We start from the raw sequence: 22,330 nt of genomic DNA on the forward strand, positions 1-22,330 counted from the left end.
ACACTAGGTTGCTTACCCATGCAATCTTTGGTGCAATGTTTTCATTTGTAGGATTTAGTCATGCGTTCAGATCTTTTGGAATGTTTCTTTACTTAAGTGTTGTACATGGTTCTCTTTAGGAATAAAGCTACTGTTCATTGGTTTCATTAACAGTTAGGATAGATTAGTTAATATTTTGATTGTGTGCATGATGTGGTGTTGAGCCTCGAACCTGCACCTTCCTATACACCCTCTCAGCCTTCTTTTTCCACTCATTTCATCCACCTAGTCGATTAAATCATTGTATTTTAGTTTAAAAAAGAGCTTTTGACATGGTTTTCTAACTACGCTGATGACTGTTGTTTGGTTTAGAATTTTGTTCAGACAGTTGCGGAAGCTTCTCAGTTTCCGCAGCCGACACAGGTTTCCGCAGCCGACCCAGGATTCTGCAGCCAGCACAGGATTCCGCAGCCGTTTTGTCAAACACCATGCTACAGGTGTCCTCTGAAGGAATGAGCCACATGGGAAAGTTCCAGGAGTCAAGGACATGGAATGTGTCCCTCCAGATCATCCAGCACGGCCATAAAAGCCCGCGGTCAAACAGGGGGCAAAGGATAGTCAACGGAAGTGTTCAGCGGTGGCACGGCTCTGCGTAGCTCTGTTTTTGAGCACGTGAAGCTACGTGGCACAGTCTTTAGCCACGAAGACATCCTGGTAGCGTGAATCCAACAGCCATACCTCTCGGATTTAATAAACATGATGACAGTTACCTAGATCCAGGCTGAAGAGGATTTACGTGTCTCTGGCAGCGTGGTTAATAGCGTAGATTTAGTTAATCTGTTTAGTTTTCTTTCCTTATAAATAACGCGTCCATGAACGCTGTAGAGGTTAATCTCTGTTAATGTAATTCAAAGTTGTTGTATTTCCCCACTGCACTTTTACGTTGCTGTTTAATATATGAGAAGACTGGTTTAAACTTACGCTTGTAGTTGTTTGTTGAATCGGCTGAAGTGGCAGAGGGCCCCTGCTTACTAAAGCCTTGTACAGTTGTCCTTTAACTCTTGCATTACTTTTTTTTCTGTTCATGTATATTAGCTGTACAGTTGTCATTTAAATGTTGCGTTTTATTTCATCATGTATATTAGCTATACATAACAAAACTTTTTTATTTCTGTTGATTTACATTTTCATTGCTGCTCTTTTATGGTTACAACTGATCAATGTTTTCTGCAGGTTTTCTTAGGCAGCCCGGGGCAATTTTTCACCTTTTCTTTTTATCACTATTGGCATACGAGATCATCTTGTCTTTGTCGCTGACTCTTGTTTTCTGAAGTTTGATTTCCAGTACTGTCATTTCCTTGAGTTGTACATTTATTTTCTGTTCTTAGATATCATGCTATTCATCTGTTAATGGTTTCTTTCTATAATCAAGTAACTTTATTAGGAACCAGAATATCACTCATTATAGCTTGATTTAGTTTGCTTTAGACCTCACATTGCTTGACTTGTTCATGATTGTTTCTCACAGGGTAAATTAAGCTGAAAGGCAAAAGGTCAAGAGAGTTAAAGTAGTGTGATTAGTTTCTTTTATGCAGTTTAACTTCTTTTAGATTTCACATTGCTTAACATTTCATGATATCTTTTCACAAGGAAGATTGAGTTGAAGAGTTGAAATAGTGTGGATTAGTTGTTCTTACTTTTAATTGAATTTAGTGTAGATTTCACTTTCATTTTCATTTAGCAACAAAGATACTGGGCCGATGTCATTAGTTCATTGTTTGATGTCTTTATTTCTTTTTAAGAATTGATTTCATTTCAGTCACTTTAAAGCTTGCTTTCTTTTAAGTTTTGAAAAACCACTTAGAAATCACCATAATCATCCATATTTCACTTGCTTTATCACATTTTCATCATCTCACATTAGGGAAAGATAAATCCAAAAACAAACTTAAAAAAAAACGAAAAACGACAAAAGACTAAGGAAATGGTTATCTAGTACATATAGTACACTTCACTTCGTCAGTTTACGAACCCCGGGTTGACATTTTAAAGTAGAAATTTAGACCTCACTAAATTGACCAAACATTTTGGCGCCGTTGCCGGGGAAGTGAAATTAGGTAGCCAATTTCTAAAAAAAAAAAACAAGAAAATTCCAAGAAAGGAAAATTGATAACCTCTCAAAGTATGCTCTCCTCTTGCACTTAGTGTGATCTGGAGGATCAGAAAAGAGAAAGTTAATGGTTTAATAGTTTCTTGAGTATTCTCTCTTCTTGCACCTAGAGTGACCTGGAAGATCAGAAAGAGAATTATTAGCCCGACTTGAAGAAAAATAAAAAAAATGACATGCATAGAGCAAGAGATTCTAGGGGAAGGTTTTTAGCTAGAGCCAAAAGTTCGATTCTTACAACTCCATCTACTTCAAGGAATAGACAGGAGACACCTCCATCATCTCCAACTTACACTCCTAGCCCTAGGATTCCTGGAATTCAAGAGGCAGGAGTCGACTCTCCCACACCTTCCATCGAATCTGAACTAGAAAGAGATCCTTTCCTTCCTTCTACAGAGAGACAAATTGTAATTGAAGAAGTAGAATCATTTGAAGAAGAAGAGGGAGAAATTCCTTCTCATTCACCCTTAGTAGAAGAACCAGAAGACTCTGAAGTCTCCAGGGAAACTATCATGACAGAGGAAGGAGCAACTGGATTTGGTAGAGGTAGAGGTAGAGGAGGAGGAGGAAACAATGGAGGAGGTAGAGGTAACATTGGGGGAAATAGGGATGGGGATAACTCATTCGGATTTCCTATAGTCGATGAGGACTCCTGAGCCACAATGAAAAACATCTCACCATCTGTCCTCCCAAACTTCCATGGGTTCAGGAATGAGGACCCTGAAACATTTCTATTTGAGTTTGAAGTCGTGTGTCGAACTTATGATTATCTGGAAGACTCTCAAAAACTCAAATTGTTTCCTTCAACATTGAAAGGAGCAGCCTTGAAATGGTTCATGGGATTACTCACTCAATCCATTAGGACTTGGAATGATATGAAACAAGCATTTTTGGATAGGTACCTGGACTATTGTATGCCCACCAATCACAAGGATGAGGTATTCAAAATGGTGCAAAGAGAAGATGAAAACTTGGAGGAGTTACTTGAAAGATTTCAATACAACCTGAAAAGAGCAAAAATGAGTAACTTAGATGAGGAGACCTTGAAAGCCCTTCTATTAAAAGCCATTAGAGATGAATGGATAGATATTTTGAACATGATGGGAAAGGGATATATATCTCAACTTCCACTTTCTGATATAGCAGATGTCCATCTCTCAAGGGGGAAATCTAAAACTCAAAAAGGGCCTAGAGATCCTTCTCTCATCAGAGCAAGCAAATCTGCAACTGGATCAGTAAGTAGGGCTGAGATTGGCAACATGCTTGATGAATTCAAAACTGACATCTTAGGGAGTCTTAGTGAGCAACTAGACACCCTTAAGATTCACAATAAGCAGAAAGCAGAAGCTGAGGCTTTGGCCATCTTTTGCCCAAAGTGTAGGAAGAAACATGCTCTAAGGGAATTTCCCTTGGATGCAAAAGTTGTAGAAACATGTGTAATTTGTTTAGAGAATCATGAGACCAAGGATTGTCCTTCAATTCCTGGGCTCAAAGCTTTCTTTCAAGAAGATCCAAATACAATCGAATCTCTCTGTTTTGTTGCAAGGAGACCTTGGCAGGGGCAACAAAATCAAGGGTTTAGCAACTCTATGAATTTTCAACCCCCACCAAATTGGAATCCTTGGCAACAACCTTGGTACCAACCTCAAAATCCTTTTCAATCATGGGTACAAGGTATGCAAAATCCTTATGGGAGATTTGCTCAATTTTATCAATATCCCCCATCTTTTCAAAACCAACAAGCTCCACAACTTCCAAATCAAAATCCACAACTATCATTGCCATTTCCACAACAACCTTCTCAACAGAATCCAAATTCTCAACTCTTGCTTCCATTCCAACAAAAGTCAAATCAACTTCCCTCTCAGCCATTGCCAAACCCCAATAACAAAAACCCTCAAAATGCTTACATGATGGAAGGTCAACAATTTCTTGCCTATATGATTGTTCCTCTCAATGATGTACAACTCAGATCAGGTAGAGTCTTAGATAAGCCTTCTATAAATGCTCAAAAGCAAAGCATTTTTGAGGAAGATTCTCTTGAAGCCAATAAGGGTTCTGAAGCATCTCTTCAAAACCCAAGTACTCAAAAAGAAAAAGAAAAAGAGTTAACCCCCACAACTCCCATAGTTGAGCAACCTGCATCTTTATCCACACCTCCTTTTCCTGAAAGATTACAAATTGACAAAGGAGTGAAAAAACAAATTTGGTTGCTTGACTATAATTTTCTAGATGAATTGAAGAATGTCTGTATCAAGATTCCCTTGTTACAAGCCATTAAAGAGATTCCTATTCTAGCAAAAACAATAAAGGAGTTGAGCCTTAAAAGACCAGGAAAGAAACCAAGAGACACAAGAAGAATCCACCTGGTAGGAAAAATTGCAGATATCATGATGGGAAAAATTACTATGCAGAAATATGTAGATCCCGGTAGTCCAATTGTCAAAACACATATCAATGGGGTAGAAATACCAAATACTTTGATTGATTTAGGGGCTGCTATCAACATTATGAGTAGACAGACTATGGAACAGCTAAAACTTCCTAACCTTCTCTTTACACCTACTTTACTGCAACTTGCAGATCGATCAATTATCAAACCAGATGGTGTATTAGAAGACATTCCAGTCTCCTTAGACTCTTGGGAATATCCAGTCGATTTCATGATCTTAACTCCCAAGAGTAATCTAGGAGGACATCCTCTTATTTTAGGAAGACCTTGGCTAGCGACAGCTGATGCTTTTATCAGTTGTAGGTCTGGGGATATGTATATTTCGGATGGTAATTCAACAAAGAAGTTCAATCTGTATCCTCCAGCAAAGGCAATAACAGAAATAGAAGAAGATGAGTGGGTCGATGATGAAGATACTATACAACCTGTCTTTACCATTTCTGAGATTAGTGAAGATAGTCAAATTCTGAACACATTAGAAAACTTTGAACCATCTTCAGAATATGACCACACACAATTTCAGTTGGATTCTGACATCGAGTGTCTATCATCTAGACAAATGTCTCTTTTTTCTATGGAAGAGTTTGGTAGTTCTGCCATTGAGATTTTTCCAGGAAAAACATTGAATGTCAACAAAAACTTGGAAAAATCACAACAGGAAGAGCTAACCAAAATCTTGCAAAAACATTCTACTGCATTTGCATGGGAGTATCCCGATATGAAAGGTATTGACCCTAAGACTTGCATTCATCACATCTACATTGAGGAAAACAGTAGGCCAATCAGACAACCTCAAAGAAGGATGAATCCAAACCTTAGGGAGATAGTGAAAGAAGAGCTCCAAAAGTTACTTAATGTAAACTTCATTTATCCAATTTCAGATAGTCGATGGGTTTCTCCCTTGGTTATAGTACCTAAAAAGAATGGCAAATGGAGGGTTTGCATTGATTACAGGGAATTAAACAAAGCAACTTTGAAGGATCACTTTCCTTTACCCTTTATTGATCAGGTATTAGATACTTTAGCAGGCAAAAAGTATTTCTCATTTTTGGATGGTTTTAGTGGTTACAATCAGATTCAGGTAGCACCTGAAGATCAGGACAAGACCACATTTACTTGTCCATGGGGAACTTTTGCTTACCGAGTACTTCCTTTTGGATTATGTAATGCACCCGCAACATTTCAAAGGGCAGTACTAGGAATCTTTTCTGATCTAATTCATGATTGTGTAGAGGTTTATATGGATGATTTTACAGTTTATGGTAATTCATTTGAAGAGGCATTAGAGAATTTGGAAAAAGTCCTTATAAGATGTAAAGAAACAAACCTTTCATTAAGTCATGAGAAATGCTTTATGATGTTTACTGAAGGGATTGTTTTAGGACATCATATTTCAGGAGATGGGATTAAAGTTGATAGATCAAAAGTTGAAGTCATCTCCAAATTGCCTATTCCAAATTGTCAAAGAGATGTTAGAAGTTTTCTTGGATTTATTGGATATTATAGAAGATTTATTGAAAACTTCACCAAGATAGCATCTCCGCTCTTCAAATTACTTACAAAAGATTGTGAATTCAATTGGGATCCTGACTGTCAATCTGCATTTGAAACTTTAAAAACAAGAATATTTGAAGCACCCATTTTGAGAGGGCCGAATTGGAAACTTCCTTTCCATATTTCTACAGATGCTTCAGATACAGCTCTAGGGGCTGTGTTGGGTCAAAAGGATTTAGTTCCTTATGCCATTTACTACACCAGTAAAAATTTGACTCCCACTGAGTTAAATTATACTGTGACTGAAAAAGAGTTCTTAGCTGTTGTTCATGCAATCAACAAGTTTAGACATTATATAACAGGCTATGAAACTTTTGTCCATACTGATCATTCTGCAATTAGATATCTCATGAACAAACCTGTTACTAATGGCAGAGTTACAAGATGGCTTTTACTTTTACAAGAATTCAATATTACTGTGTTAGATAGACCAGGGAAACAAAATACAGTAGCTGATTTCTTGTCTAGAATCCAAAATACTAACAAAGATTCTCCTGTAGAGGATAAGTTTCCAGATGAATATTTGTTTGCAGTAACTACTAAAACTCCTTGGTATGCAGATATTGCTAATTATTTGGTTACAGGGAAACTACCTCCACATTTATTTCCTAATGAAAGGAGAAGAATTATTCAGGAGAGTTCGAGTTATTCATGGATTTCTAATGAATTGTTCAAAACAGGGCTAGACTGTGTGATCAGAAGATGTGTTCGGGAAGATGAAATGCCTGACATCCTCAAGGCATGTCATGATGAGCCATGTGGTGGGCACTTCGCTGACAAGAGGACAGCTTATAAAATCCTTTCTTTAGGATATTATTGGCCTTCTCTCTTCAAAGATGCAAAACAATATGCCAGGAGGTGTGACAGCTGCCAAAGAATTGGGAGACCAACTCTTTCAAATGAAATGCCATTACAGCCACAGGTACTCATCGAACCCTTTGAAAAATGGGCTTTAGATTTCATTGGACCTATTAATCCACCATCTAAACAAAAGAAGTATATATTGGTTTGCACTGATTATGTTACTAAATGGATAGAAGCCAAGGCATTGCCTTCTGCCACTGAAAATTCAGTTGTTCAATTTCTTTTTGAGGATATTTTTACTCGTTTTGGTGTCCCAAGAGAAATTGTAACGGATCAGGGAAGTCCATTCACATCTAATTTGATGGAGAAGCTGATGGAAGAATACAAAATCAAGCATAGAAAATCTACTCCGTACCATCCGCAAGCAAATGGCCAAGTGGAGTCTACAAACAAAGTCCTTGACAACATCATCACCAAAACTGTTCATCTACATAGAAGAGATTGGGCAGAAAGGCTTCCTGAAACCTTATGGGCCTATAGAACTACATGGAGGAATACAACAGGACATTCTCCCTATGAACTTGTTTATGGGAAAGAAGTCTTGCTCCCCATTGAGTTTCAAGTCAAGACCTTCAAGATAGCAGTTCAGTTGGGGATGAATCTATCAGAAGCCCAAAAGCACAGAATGGAGCAGCTGAATGAGCTAGATGAAATAAGACAAGATGCAATTTTAAGGACTGATCTAGTTCAGCACCAAAGAACTAAGTGGCATGACAGATATATCAAAGAGAAAAAGTTTCAAAAGGGAGATTGGGCGTTACTGTTTGATTCCAAGTTTAAAGACTTCAAAGGAAAATTTTAGACTCATTGGCTTGGACCATATGAGATTGACGAAGTCTTTAGCAATGGAGCAGTTCGAGTCAAGACCATTGATGAGTTTCAAACTCCTCTTATTGTGAATGGCCACCGATTAAAAATTTATCATAAGCCACTCTCAAAAGAGGAATTTGTCAAAATGTTTCAAGAAAATTCTGCAATGAGGCTGGTGGAGAGGAATCCTTCTCCTCCATCAGCCTAGTCTTTGTTTCTTTCAGATTGAAAAAAAAAAAAAAAAAAAAAAAAATCTTTTGTATAAGCCTGAAAACCAATTATAGATTGGCAGTCTTATACAGAAAATGTAGAGTGAAAATCAGGGGCACCTGACACTCTATATTTTCCAAAAAAAAAAGAGTCTCTCTTTCTTTCCATTTTCACTCCACCTCATTTGCCATTTCAGTTCATCCATCTCATTTTCATCTCCATCTTCATTCCACTTCATTTCCATCTCATTCCACTCATTTCATTTCATTCCATCAATAAAAGTCCCTCTCAGGACTATTTTATTTAGTTAGTTCTTCTCTAACTATCTTTGTGCAGTTAAAGGGGTGTTGTCTTAGTTTCTGCAGCTGGAAACCGTTTCCGTAGCCAGAACCAGTTTCCGCAGCCAGAAACGATTTCCGCAGCCAGCATCACTCTGTCTTTACAGCCGACATCACTCTGTTTTCAAAAAAATCACAGTCAAAGATTAGTGTCATCATCACCAAGTGCAGCAAAGACATGGGGCATCTTCAAGATCAAAAGAACAACAATGGGTCAGAAGCCTTAATCAGGAAATGATAAAACTTCCAAAGGTATGATCAAAAATCTCTACCAAATAACAATTCAATGTCATTATTATGCATAGTTATTAAACCATGGCAAGTTCCACTAAATGCAATGATTTGATACGGCAAGCCCCATACCACTCCTCTTCCACGATGTCATTCCACAACGGTCCCACGATCATTCTAAATTTAAATTCGAGATGGACTGCTCTCCCATTTATTGGTCGTACTTTGGAGACGTGACCGACTGTACTACGACTCTCCTTCACCATAATTCCCGCAGCCGTCTGCTGAGACGTGTGCGCAAGTCATCCGATCCAAAAGGACTCAGCCGTTATTCTGCCCATTTATCACTTCACTCCCGCATGCATTCGATGTTAAACTCGTTACTGTTGCTTACCCTTTACTCCCTCGGTACTCATACCATTCCCTGTTCTCCATTTCTGCTGCGTCCACTACAGCTTGCTCCAAACCCTGGCCACAGTCACCACATACATTCCGAACTTTGATTACGACCACTCCAGTTACCCTAAGAAACCCGTAATCAGCCCATTTTTTCCTGAACCGTCATACGCAGTAGAATTTCCAGTCAGAATTTAAAGCCGAGAATGGGAAAACTGCTAAGAGCTGAACCGGAAGGACCAAAATGCCTGGAGGGTTATCCTCAAATGAAGGAGTCGTTGAAGAAAGCAAGGTGGCTGAGATTCATTCAAAAGTTCAGGGGCTATAACAAAGAAGTGACTAAATCTTTTGCAAGGTCTTTTAATGGACAAACAATGGAGGTTGGAGACTTGAAATTTACAGTGACCGAGGCCACAATAGCAGCTGCAACAAGTCTTCCGCAAGAAGGTGAAAGGTGGTTCAAAAACAGAAGTGTGGAAGATCAAATATGGAGAACAATGCTACAAAACCCAGGTATGGATACCTCTATATTTACAAAAGGAATCCATGTGCATACAATAAAAGAAGAATGGTCCCCTCTGTTATTACTTATCCAGAAATTTATCACATGCGAGGGTCGTTTTGGCTCCATGTACATGTATCATGCCAGGCTAATGATGAATTTTATGGAAGGTTATACCCTTAATTTGCCTTATTTTCTGTTATCAAGCTTGAAGAAAATGAGCTTTACTGTTCAAAAACACGTAGGCAATATTGAACCCCATCTTTACCATCACGGGTTCATAAAAATCATTATTGAAGAACAGTTGAAAAACACTAAGGATACTTGGGAAAAGTTTTTGACAAGAAACCACTTCCAAGAACTGACTGAAGCCTCTGGAAGCAGTCCCCCAAAAATTCCAAAGAGAAGTAGGAGGAAAGAAAAGAATATTATAGCCCAAGACTTTCCTACAATAGACATTCAGGAAACTATTCAGAAAGAAGAAGAAAAGGGAGCTAAAAACAAGAAACAGAAGAAGGACAAGGGCAAAGTAATCATTCAAGAAACCTATCCATCCCCTGAACCATCCATAGAGGAAGATTCTCAAACTTTGGCAGAAAGATTAGCACATCTTCAAGCTGCTACCATAGCAAAGAAACAAAAAGGAAAACAGAGTGCACAGGAAAAGAGCACTAGTCCACACGTGAGGAGGAGCAGTAGGCTAAAAGGAAAGAAAAGTGTAACCCAAGAAAAACAATCACACTTTATTGATTTAGGTGAAGGAACACCTGAAAAAGCTCCAGCTCAGCCAGACATTGAGTCAAGTCCTCCACGTGATGAAAGCCCTTTTCGGCCAGAAAGAAAGGACAGTCTTCCTCCTCCATCAGATTTTGATTTTGAGCCTAGCCCAAGAAAGACACCAGAACTAGATCCTAATCAGCAAGAGGTATATAACTACCTAGAGTCCTTGGAACAATCAGCTGCAAGACCAAGCACCACCTTGCCACTTGATGCACAAGTACAGTCTTTAAAACAGGAAGTGTTTGAATTGGAAGTCCTAAATAGGCATATTAAATAGGAAAACGAAGCACTCAAAGCGCAGAGTAAGGTAGACAAGATTGTCCATGATAACACTATGCTCCATTTAGGACTGTGGTAAAAGAAGAACAGGAAGCTGAAGAAAAAGTGTAAAAAGTTGAGGAGGGCATTGATTAATCTTAAGTTCAAATGTCTAGTCAGGAAACCAAGGACTATTTTAGCATCAAAGAGAAAGAGAAGAGGGCTAGATGTTCTTGCAGAAGCCTCAGAGCACATGGATTAAAGGAAAATAACTAAATTTTGGTTGCATGAGGACATGCAACACCTTCACAGTGGGGGTATGTTGAGCCTCGAACCTGCACCTTCCTATACACCCTCTTAGCCTTCTTTTTCCACTCATTTCATCCACCTAGTCGATTAAATCATTGTATTTTAGTTTAAAAAAGAGCTTTTGACATGGTTTTCTAACTACGCTGATGACTGTTGTTTGGTTTAGAATTTTGTTCAGACAGCTGCGGAAGCTTCTCAGTTTCCGCAGCCGACACAGGTTTCCACAGCCGACCCAGGATTCCGCAGCCAACACAGGATTCCGCAGCCGTTTTGTCAAACACCATGCTACAGGTGTCCTCTGAAGGAATGAGCCACATGGGCAAGTTCCAGGAGTCAAGGACATGGAACGTGTCCCTCCAGATCATCCAGCACGGCCATAAAAGCCCGCGGTCAAACAGGGGGCAAAGGATAGTCAACGGAAGTGTTCAGCGGTGGCACGGCTCTGCGTAGCTCTGTTTTTGAGCACGTGAAGCTACATGGCACAGTCTTTAGCCACGAAGACATCCTGGTAGCGTGAATCCAACAACCATACCTCTCGGATTTAATAAACATGATGACAGTTACCTAGATCCGGGCTGAAGAGGATTTACGTGTCTCTGGCAGCGTGGTTAATAGCGTAGATTTAGTTAATCTGTTTAGTTTTCTTTCCTTATAAATAATGCGTCCATGAACGTTGTAGAGGTTAATCTCTGTTAATGTAATTAAAAGTTGTTGTATTTCCCCACTGCACTTTTACGTTGCTGTTTAATATATGAGAAGACTGGTTTAAACTTACGCTTGTAGCTGTTTGTTGAATCGACTGAAGTGGCAGAGGGCCCCTGCTTACTAAAGCCTTGTACAGTTGTCCTTTAACTCTTGCATTACTTTTTTTTTCTGTTCATGTATATTAGCTGTACAGTTGTCATTTAAATGCTGCGTTTTATTTCATCATGTATATTAGCTGTACATAATAAAACTTTTTGATTTCTGTTGATTTACATTTTCATTGCTGCTCTTTTATGGTTACAACTGATCAGTGTTTTCTGCGGGTTTTCTTAGGCAGCCCGAGGCAATTTTTCACCTTTTCTTTTTATCACTATTGGCATATGAGATCATCTTGTCTTTGTCGCTGAATCTTGTTTTCTGAAGTTTGATTTCCAGTACTGTCATTTCCTTGAGTTGTACATTTATTTTCTGTTCTTAGATATCATGCTATTCATCTGTTAATCTTTTCTTTCTATAATCAAGTAACTTTATTAGGAACTAGAATATCACTCATTATAGCTTGATTTAGTTTGCTTTAGACCTCACATTGCTTGACTTGTTCATGATTGTTTCTCACAGGGTAAATTAAGTTGAAAGGCAAAAGGTCAAGAGAGTTAAAGTAGTGTGATTAGTTTCTTTATGCAGTTTAACTTCTTTTAGATTTCACATTGCTTAACATTTCATGATATCTTTTCACAAGGAAGATTGAGTTAAAGAGTTGAAATAGTGTGGATTAGTTGTTCTTACTTTTAATTGAATTTAGTGTAGATTTCACTTTCATTTTCATTCAGCAACAAAGATACTGGGCCGATGTCATTAGTTCATTGTTTGATGTCTTTATTTCTTTTTAAGAATTGATTTCATTTCAGTCACTTTAAAGCTTTCTTTCTTTTAAGTTTTGAAAAACCACTTAGAAATCACCATAATCATCCATATTTCACTTGCTTTATCACATTTTCATCATCTCACATTAGGGAAAGATAAATCCAAAAACAAACTTAAAAAAAATGAAAAATGACAAAAGACTAAGGAAATGGTTATCTAGTACATATAGTACACTTCACTTCGTCAGTTTACGAACCCCGGGTTGACATTTTAAAGTAGCAATTTAGACCTCACTAAATTGACCAAACACGTGGTTGATTTGGTTAAGTATACACTGTGCGGTGCATCTCCATCACTCTCTCGTCCATCTAAGCTTCGTCCAGGCCAACTGCTCCATCTCCAAGTTAGGTCCCTCGTCTCGCAACTACTCTTTTGACCACGTCACCCTACCTTCTTGCCCTTCCGTTGCCTCAGCCCTCTTTAAGACAAGCTAGCTTTCCACACCCTCTTATCACTTCATCCCTCTGTCACTAAGTCATTTCAGACCCCTATCCTACCTCCCTATCCATTCATGCATCCTCTTTCACTCACCCATCATCCAAAATCCAATCGTAGAACATCCTGTAGAAATTTTTGAACATCCTGTAGAAATTCTGAAACATCCTGTAGAACCCCTGCAGACTTCCTGTAGAAGATCACAAATGAGGTTTCTTGATAGCCAAACTTTGTGAAACTCTCTGGAAGGGTGTTAGGGACTCCTTAGACCCCCTCTGAACCTTCCCAACCTTTTCCAAGCCTTTCTCCTCCTCGATCCACCCCTACACAGTAAAAAGCCAGTTAAAAGCACACGCATGATAATTCAAAAACTTATTCAAAAATACAAAAAATGTGTTCTTCAGATAGAGATAGCATAGGCATGTGCATTTTACCTTTGTAGAAGTAATGGCATCTGTTTCAATAGTTTGAAATGCCCCCCGGCCGAGTGAGGGTTACATGTAATAAAGTCGATACCCCACTTTGCAAAAGGACCGACGACAATTATGGGGTGGAGAGGAGCAAGTGGAGCACGCATCTTACGATCAAAAAATTGACAATTGTGGCATTTTCGGACCGCATAGATACAATATTTAAATAAATACGGCCAGAAATAACTTGCGCGCAATATCTTTTGGGCTGTGGCATACCCAGACATATGACCGCCACATGCTCCATAGTGACAGTCATTTAGAATCTTTTCAGCTTCTTCATGAGTTAAACAATGTCGAAAAATAGAATCCGCCCCATTACAATAGAGTGTATCTCCAATGATTTTGTATTGTTGGGATTGGAAACATATTTTCCGTCGCTGAGATCGTGAAATTTCAGGCTGAAAAGATTGGGTTTGGAGATAAACAATGATATCTCCATACCATGGATCAAGAGTACTGATAAGAAACAAGGATTCGTCCGCAATGGGCTCTTCCGCCACAGTTTCAGTATTAGCACGCAGGAAATCACACATCAATTCCACAAAAACCAAACATTTCTTTGCCTTGGATTTTTCAAATTCCAAGTTAAATTCCTGCAGGATAACTATCCATTTGGAATACTTGCCCCCTAACAACTGTTTGGTCAAAATATAGATCATAGGGTTACAGTCAGAAATTACGGTAGTTTTACGTAGTTAGATGTAATGACGAAATATTTGGACAACTTGAACAGCTGCCAAGGCCAATTTCTCCACATGCGAATATTTAAGCTCAGTAGGATTCAGAGTTCGACTAAGATAGTAAATCACATGTTCACTATTGAATTCATCTTCCTGAACTAAAACCATCCCAATGGTAGAATGAGAAGCGACGAGGTACAAGAAGTAATCCTGGTTGTAGTTGGGAGGATGCAATAACGGTGCATGGGTCAACGCGTGTTTAAGTGCATCAAAAGATTTGTCAGCTATCTCATCCCAAAAGAATGGAGTATTTTGTTTCAAAAACTTGGTAAAACCCTTTGTTATCTCGGCGTAGTTAGGAATGAAACGACGTAAAAAGTTTGTTTTCCCTTGCAAACTTTGGAGTTAGTGAAGAGTCGAAGAAGGAGGCAATTTGACAATAGCTTCAACCTTCGAGGGATCGACACAAATGCCGGCTTTTGAAACAACAAATCCCAGTAAATGACCCGTTTCTATACAGAACACACATTTGTGTGGATTCAACCTAATTCGATAAAGCCTACATCTCATAAAGGTTGCTCATAAATAAGTGAGATGATCAGCTCTACGTAATGAATGGGCAGGTAAATCATCGAGATATGGCTGCACAATGTGCTTGATGTCATGAAACGCATAAGACATAGCTCTTTAAAAAGTGGCTCCAGCATTCTTCAATCCAAAAGGTAATTTGCAATAAGCAAATGTCCCCCATGGACAAATGAAAGCCGTTTTTGGTTGATCAGCAGGGAGTATATTGATTTGATTGTAACCGGAAAAACCATCCATAAAGGAGAAAATTTCACTGCCGCCACAATCATCAATGATTTGATCGATATAGGGGGTTGGATGATTGTCTTTAGGACAAGCTCGATTAATATCCCTATAATCGATACATATTCTTATTGTTCCTTGCTTTTTGTTAACATGAACAATATTCGATACCCAATCCGTTAAGGGAATTGGATAAATGAAACCTGCTCAAAGTAATTTCTCAACATCAGCTTTAATAGCAGCAACTTTTCACGGATGTATCTGACGCAAACGTTGCCGGATAGGTTTAGCATCGGGGTAAGTTTTAATTTCATGAACAATAATTGATGGATCGATTCCTGGCATTTCTTCATATGACCAGGCAAACACATCACGAAATTCTTGAAATAGGGCTTTATAAGTTTGGAGTTCATTGTTCGTACGGGAAGCACCTATATGAATGTTTTCAATAATTCCTGGTTTAACTGAAATGTCAATAGGAACCGTTCGAGAAATATTTCCCAAATTTAACTCAGAATCAGGATGTTGCAATGGATTCTGTGGTTCTTTGACATAATCAGTAGTAAAAATAGATGAAAAATCATTTTCAAAATGATCAAGCTCAGGTAAAAACGAAGATCGATGATGAAGATCTTCCCATGGTAAATCATCAACACATAAAAGTTCACGAATCTGCTCATCAATATGAACAAGCTCGAAAATTTTTTTTGAAGCTTAGGTTGATATTGAAAGTGAATCTCCATGAACCACATTCATTAGATCAATTTCGGTTGAACAAGGGTCAGAAAATGATTGTACAGCCTGATATGCAATTTCATAGGGACTCAAAGGCATCGCATCACCAAATGAATCCACCTCAGACTCGAAAGGTACGATCCAAGGATCATCAAAATCAATAGTGTTTGATGAAATCATATGAATAGTTGCAGTAGAAGGCGATACATTAGGAGGAGGAAAGGAAAAAGTTCCTAGTAAACCAAAATCTTTAACCAATCCTACCCCAACATCCTTGTAAGGGATAGTTGTTTTACCGACATGTTGGATACTTTCAGAAGAGGCTGGGTCGGATGAAAAATAAGTCAACTGGTCTATGGTTACGATCTTTCCATTATGAGGAAAATTTATAAGCTGAAAGACCGATGAAACAACAACAATCATAGCGTAAGACCAACTGCGACCCAAAAGAAGGTTGTAATCTAGAGGGGCATCAACCACTTCCACATCTAGATTAACAGTTTTGCCTTCAACCCCTATAGGTAAATCCTGTAGAATGCCAAAAGGATGGAACCCACGGCCATCAAAAGCCTTTAGAATCATCGAGGATTGATTGAGTGTAGGAGAACCAAGCGATCTCCAACACTAGATCGACATAATACACGTAGAAGCTCCCTCATCAATTACAGTCCTAAAGCAAGGTCTGTTTTTGACTAACACTGGAATCTGGAAATCCATTTGATAAGGTAGGCGAGGTGTACTATTCTCTAAATCAAGGATTATAAGGTTTGAATCCTGAATATCAACAGCTCCTATAGCCGACAAAAGTAATTTACGCTGTGCTGAGCATGATTGCAGCACCTCCAAAGTCGACATTGCTGAAGGGGAAATAGCTAAGTCTTCAACAATGTTATAATTCTGAGCAACTCTCGCATGTGGATTGAAGGCTGACTTCTGAAGTATACCTTTAGCAGGCGGTTTGATTACTAAGTCTGGGTTAGGTTTCTCAATCTGTAGCGGATCAAAACCAGAAGGAGTTGAAGTTGAGGGGTTTGAATTAGAAGATTATGCTTCCTTACCACCAACAGGACTTTTAGTACCATAATCTTGTGATCGCGTCGCAATCCTGACATGAGACATCATCATTATGGGTTCTTCTGAGGCATTTGAGGAAGAACCAATCATCTTACTATCTTGACTAGGAAAAGGATCCTTCAAGACAACAGGCGTTTGAGAACCTTTGACGATTTTCGCAACCTCAACTCGATGTGGGAAATCTCTTGTAAAATTCTCCTCGTCACAAATGAGACAAGGATAGCGAGGTTTACGTTTCTCGTCAGTAGATTCAGTTTTATCTGATTTCTCTTTAGAGTTTTGTTTATTTTTCTTCTTCCCTTTCTTTTTACCACTAGATTTTGATTTGGCCATAGATGATTCTACGACATGAATATCGGCAGGAATTTCAGCGGAAGAGTCTCTTGTCGGGGAATCTGGTAAAGTTATAATAGGAGAAGAATTCTTTGAAGATTTCTTCTTGCTTTTGGTGCTAACTGAACCAATCATACCATCAACGGCATGAGACCTTGAAGGAGCTGCAGTTATTTGATTTTGTTTTAGAAGGTTGGGGATTTTTTCGTGTAAAGTACCCGACTGCGTATAAATGAGGTCAAGGTACTGAGCTTGAGAAATTACTTGCTCTTTAGTAACAACTCCTGCCTTAGCTACATCCTCAATGATTTTAGGTAATAATGATTTAACAAACCATTATGCTAAAATTTGATTCGGATTAAAAACTTTCACTAAACGTCGTCTACGTCGCCATTCATGAATATGATCTGAAATATATGTGGACGTTGACTGTTTTAATGAAGTTAATAATTTCGTGCCATTGTCATATTTGACAGGAAACTGAAAATGAGTTAAGAACGAAGTGGCTAACTGACTACAATTATAAAAAGAGGCTCACGGCAACTCAATGTACCACTTGGCCGCAAGACCAATTAGAGTGCATTGAAAAAGACGTAAGCGAATTGAATCATCTATAATGGAATTAGATGCACGCCAGAGGTGATAAGTCATCACATGGTTTGACGGATCCTCTCCTGATTTACCTTCAAACTTTGGGATATCACTGGGCAACTTATTCGGCATTGGTGGCCAAAACGGAAGATAATTAATCAGATCATTCATAAGGCGTGACAAATCAGGCAAGTCCAAAGTTGCAATAAACGGTAACTGACGGTTCGGGTCACGAAAACCTTAGGTCATAAGACCAGCCCCGGGAGGAGGATATCTAGGATAACTTGGAATTGGAATCAAATTTGGAATATTGTATCCTCCCGGAAAACTAGGATTAACTGGACCAAATTTGGGTTGTTGAGGTTGCTAATAAGTATATCTAGGGTACGATTGATACTGGTAAACTAGGCTTTGCACAGCAGGACCGAATTGGTACTTTCCCTAGTACGATTGATAAGTGAATTGCGGTTGACTTGTGACAACCGTACTTGGACCAGGTTGTCCTACAGGCATCTGAACCGAAGTCTGAATTGTAGGTCCGAACTGAGGTAAAGAGGCTTGAGGAGTTGATGTAGGAACAATAGAAACCGGAGCTGCCGATACTCCAGAAGTAGGTGGGGTAGATTGAACAGAAGCTGTAGTAGTTGCGGCAGTCATTTGAGGCGGAGTTCGAGGCAAACTAGGCCCAGACTGATAAGCTACACCAGGTGCAGAAGTTTGAATAGTAGGCTAGACAGGTTGTTGGGTTGAACCAGAAACCAAAGGTTATCTAGATTGAGATGACAACTACACATTAGGTTGCAAAATCTGTCGAGATTGAGATGGATCCCACACCATGTTCATTTCGGGGTATGGACCCATAGAAGGTTGAGCATATTGAGGACCATAACCGGGTTGAGCATAGGCCTGATAATTAAAAGTACATTTCCACCTCCTTATACGAATGATTAACCAAAAGGTGGTTGGAAACCTTGGGTTGGATACAGACCTTGAGGTTGATAACCTTGAGGCACGTACTAAAATTGGGGTTGACCTTGAGGTATATATTGATACTGGGGTTGACCTTGAGGTATGTACTGAGTCTGGGGTTGACCTTGAGCTATGTACTGTCCCGAAGGTATGTACTGTCCTTGAGGTTGCCCCCTAGGTGGTAACTAACTACTTTGAGGTTGCCCCTAGGTGGTAACTGACTACCTTGAGGTTGCCCCCCAGGCGGTAATTGAGTACCTTGAGGTTGCCCCCCAGGCGGTAACTGAATACCTTGAGGTTGCGGATTTGGAATAGTACCAGACATCATAAGAATTTCTTCTATGCTCAACGGTTGAGTTCCGTTATTACCAGTTGATATCCCATGTTCAATGGGTTGAGGAGATGCTCCTGAAAAAGTACCAGTGAGTGACTGATAGCCAGAAGGAATAGAAGGACCGCCATAAAAAAATGTTTCCAGTGATTGGGAAAACATGGATGACTGTCTCGACATATTCAAAGGAGGATAATAACCTCTAGGTGTTGGATGAAAAGGAATTCGAGGTGGTGAAAAACTAAGACCCGAATTTTCTAAAAAGTTGGTCAATGAGACGTACCAAGCATCCCTCCTAGGTGGACTGTAGAAAATTGATTCACGCTCCCTAAGTTCTAAAGTTGGTTGATTTTTAGGGAGAGTTATATCTTCTTCCGGACTAACAAGTTCTTCAATAGAAATGAGTCCAGAAGGAAGATTTTGGGTAATGATCCTTCCTACCCTGGGTGAACCAGGACCACTAGAAGTTGGAGAAGCAAATCCTGAGGATGGAGTAGCAGCAGGTTCAGTTTCAGGCTCAGAAATTTCAGGTTCTTCAGCTAATTCACTAGTAGAAGAAAGACTACCAGTAACTTCAGAAAATGAAATTGGTTCAGAAATATACTCTGTTTCTTGAACTCGATAATTAGGATGAACAATTAAAGGAGACTCTCCGGCTTCCGGTGACCCAACTCTACTGTCACTATGTGTTACAAGAGCTCGTAGCCCTTCAAGTTGGCTTGGTGTATACTCGGGAGGTTGCCCCTGAAGTCTACGGGATTGTCTTGGTAATTCAGCCACGATTAAATATTTTAATTACTTCACACGCAAACAAAGAAAATCTCAATAAAACCACCTAAAATATCTAAAGAAACAAACAATTGAATCACACGCCTAAAAAATCTAAGAGTTCAAACCACACACAAACAATAACTTTCCGTACCAAAAACACTAGTTGGTGATGAAATCCAACGTCGCAGAATTCAATATAGAAAGGGCGGTTGGAACAGTTACCCCGACAACCTGCTTAATGAAACAGACTGGCACAAGTTTCTTCACAAAACCGTCTCGAGTGAAGAGAACCCCCCAGAGAGTCCAAGTGAGTCTAGTCGACGTCTGCTCCAGGTACAGTGGGATCTTCCCTCCACCATCACCTTAGGAAAGAATCCTATAGATTATGGCCACTAAGGTTACCAACAGAAACAAATATACCTGGGGGAACAGTCTATGATCCGATACACATGCAAGGGCAGAGTAACAAAGCTCAATCCCCTTGAAGGCTCCTTGACATAATCCAAGGTTTACCAACAAGTGACCCCAGGCTCCTCGACAATGGTCAATCCGAGGTTTACCATTTTTAATACGTGTATATCTGCTATTGTTCCCAATGAGGAAGGATTGATTACCTCACTGGTTCAGATATGATCTCGTGCTTGACTCCTTTAAGAGGAGCTTCCCAGAGCATACATGCAACAATTGGAATTTTTCCTACCGCAAGATATAGCTACTTGTTTGTTTTAACTATCTTGGAGAGTTAATTACTCCCTACTCCAAGATACTAGCCTAAGCTATATTGGTGATAAGAGCCCTAGAAATAAAAAGATTGCTAATCAATTTTACTTTAAGCGTTATTTTTATGGGTTGTTTCTTAAGTCAATAGGTATGGAGATGAAACTTTATGGTGTGAAGACTCGACTCCAAAAACACTAAAAATGCACCTAATATGATAAACAATTCTTTTTCTTCAATGAATTTATAACTAAAGAAAGAGTTGAGAATGCAATTCTTTGAAAAACAAATCTTTCTTTCAACATATAAATGAAAAGAATTTTTTTTGTCTTTTTCAATAAACTCAAAACAAGACTACTAATTATGCTCACGAAAAATCCCTTTCTTTTTCAATGCTCAAAAACTACAGAAAACAATTTCTTTCAAAAGAGATTCTACAATTTCTAGAAAACTCTCAAAACTATAAAAATCAATCTTGAGATCTAAAAAATTCTAAAAATCTAATGGAAATAAAAGCTTCAAATATTTTGAGGACGTTTTACTTAGTTATCCAATAAACTTTGAGGACATTTTACTTAGTTATCCAATAAACTAAGGATTAATTCATTCAGAATAACAAATTAATAAAAAAACACCCAGCTATGTTTTCTTTTATAAAAATGAAATTCAAAACTTACAAGCAAGTTCGTTCAAAGCTTTGCAAAGAGAAAATGAGATCTATTTCTCACCAAGGGCAGATTTCACAAATCAGTCAGACTCATCAAGAAGACCAAAAAGACCAGGGTAATCTAAGGTTTCTTAGGCTTCTAATCTCTGAGTCACTACAAAGACCAAGCGAAAATCAATCCAGGCACGCAAAACTTCTAGAAAATCACCTAAAACCAAAATGCCAATGGAACTTACTTACAAGAATTTTTTGACAGGACACATGCAGATCTGGGCAGAGACTTAAAGCGTAAATAAATCCTAAGCTTAACTAGACGAAAACATTTTTGGTTTTTCAAAAAGTTTGACAGGGTCCGCAGGCTACCAGTAGAACCAGATGCGGTACCGCTCTGTGCACTAAAGGAACAGTGCAAGGATATCCGCACTACCTTGTAAAAGGGAGTGCGGTCCTCTTCAAAATTTTGGAAAAAAACAAAATACTACAGATCCTAAAAACTACCCAATCCCACACACATTAAGCAAAAGCCAGAAACAAGAAAAATTTTCTCAAGTCAAAGAAAAAGGAAAAGCAAAAACCAAATTCCAGTCCCCAGCGGAGTCGCCAATTTGTCGGCCGGATAAATCGTTCTTGCGGACAAGAACGATCTCCCTAGTATCAACAGATATCTAGCAACAAAAAGGACAAACAAATATACCTTTCTCTAAATATATTGCGATTTATTAATAAAAACCGAGAGGTGTTTTAGACCCTACCTTAAGTCCAACGCTAGTTTGTGGCAGCCACGCTTCAACCGTCCGAACGAGTTTCCTTTTTGAGAACCTGCAATCACAAACAAGCACACATCAAATAAAACCTGCATAGCTAATATAATAAATCATATTCATCATGATGATCAAGGAATCCATGAAATAAACCATAAAACACAGCTTATTGAGAAAAATAAACTTGATTGTATTAACTTTGAAAATAGAAGAACTTTACAACCTTTGGTGCCTTGATGTTGTACAAGCTCCTCCCAGGGTCCAAGCAGGAATCTCCTCTACTTTGAAAAGCCTCACACTCTTCCCAATGAGATCAAACAAGGTATGTAATCTCTCCTCTCAAGATCAATTAGGAAGACTAAATTCCAACAACATTTCACCTCAAAAATATTCAGCTTTCAACCTCCTCAGTAACCAGCCCAATGTCTCATTTTATAGTGCAGAGGAAGGAAGTTACATGTCCACCTATGAAGGGATAGAGTCCTCCTTCAAAGGGATAAGCTC

This window comes from Pinus tabuliformis, chromosome X (genome assembly GCF_031772625.1).
Source record: "Pinus tabuliformis cultivar Carrire ecotype Pingquan chromosome X, CPIR1, whole genome shotgun sequence".
NCBI lineage: Eukaryota > Viridiplantae > Streptophyta > Pinopsida > Pinales > Pinaceae > Pinus > Pinus tabuliformis.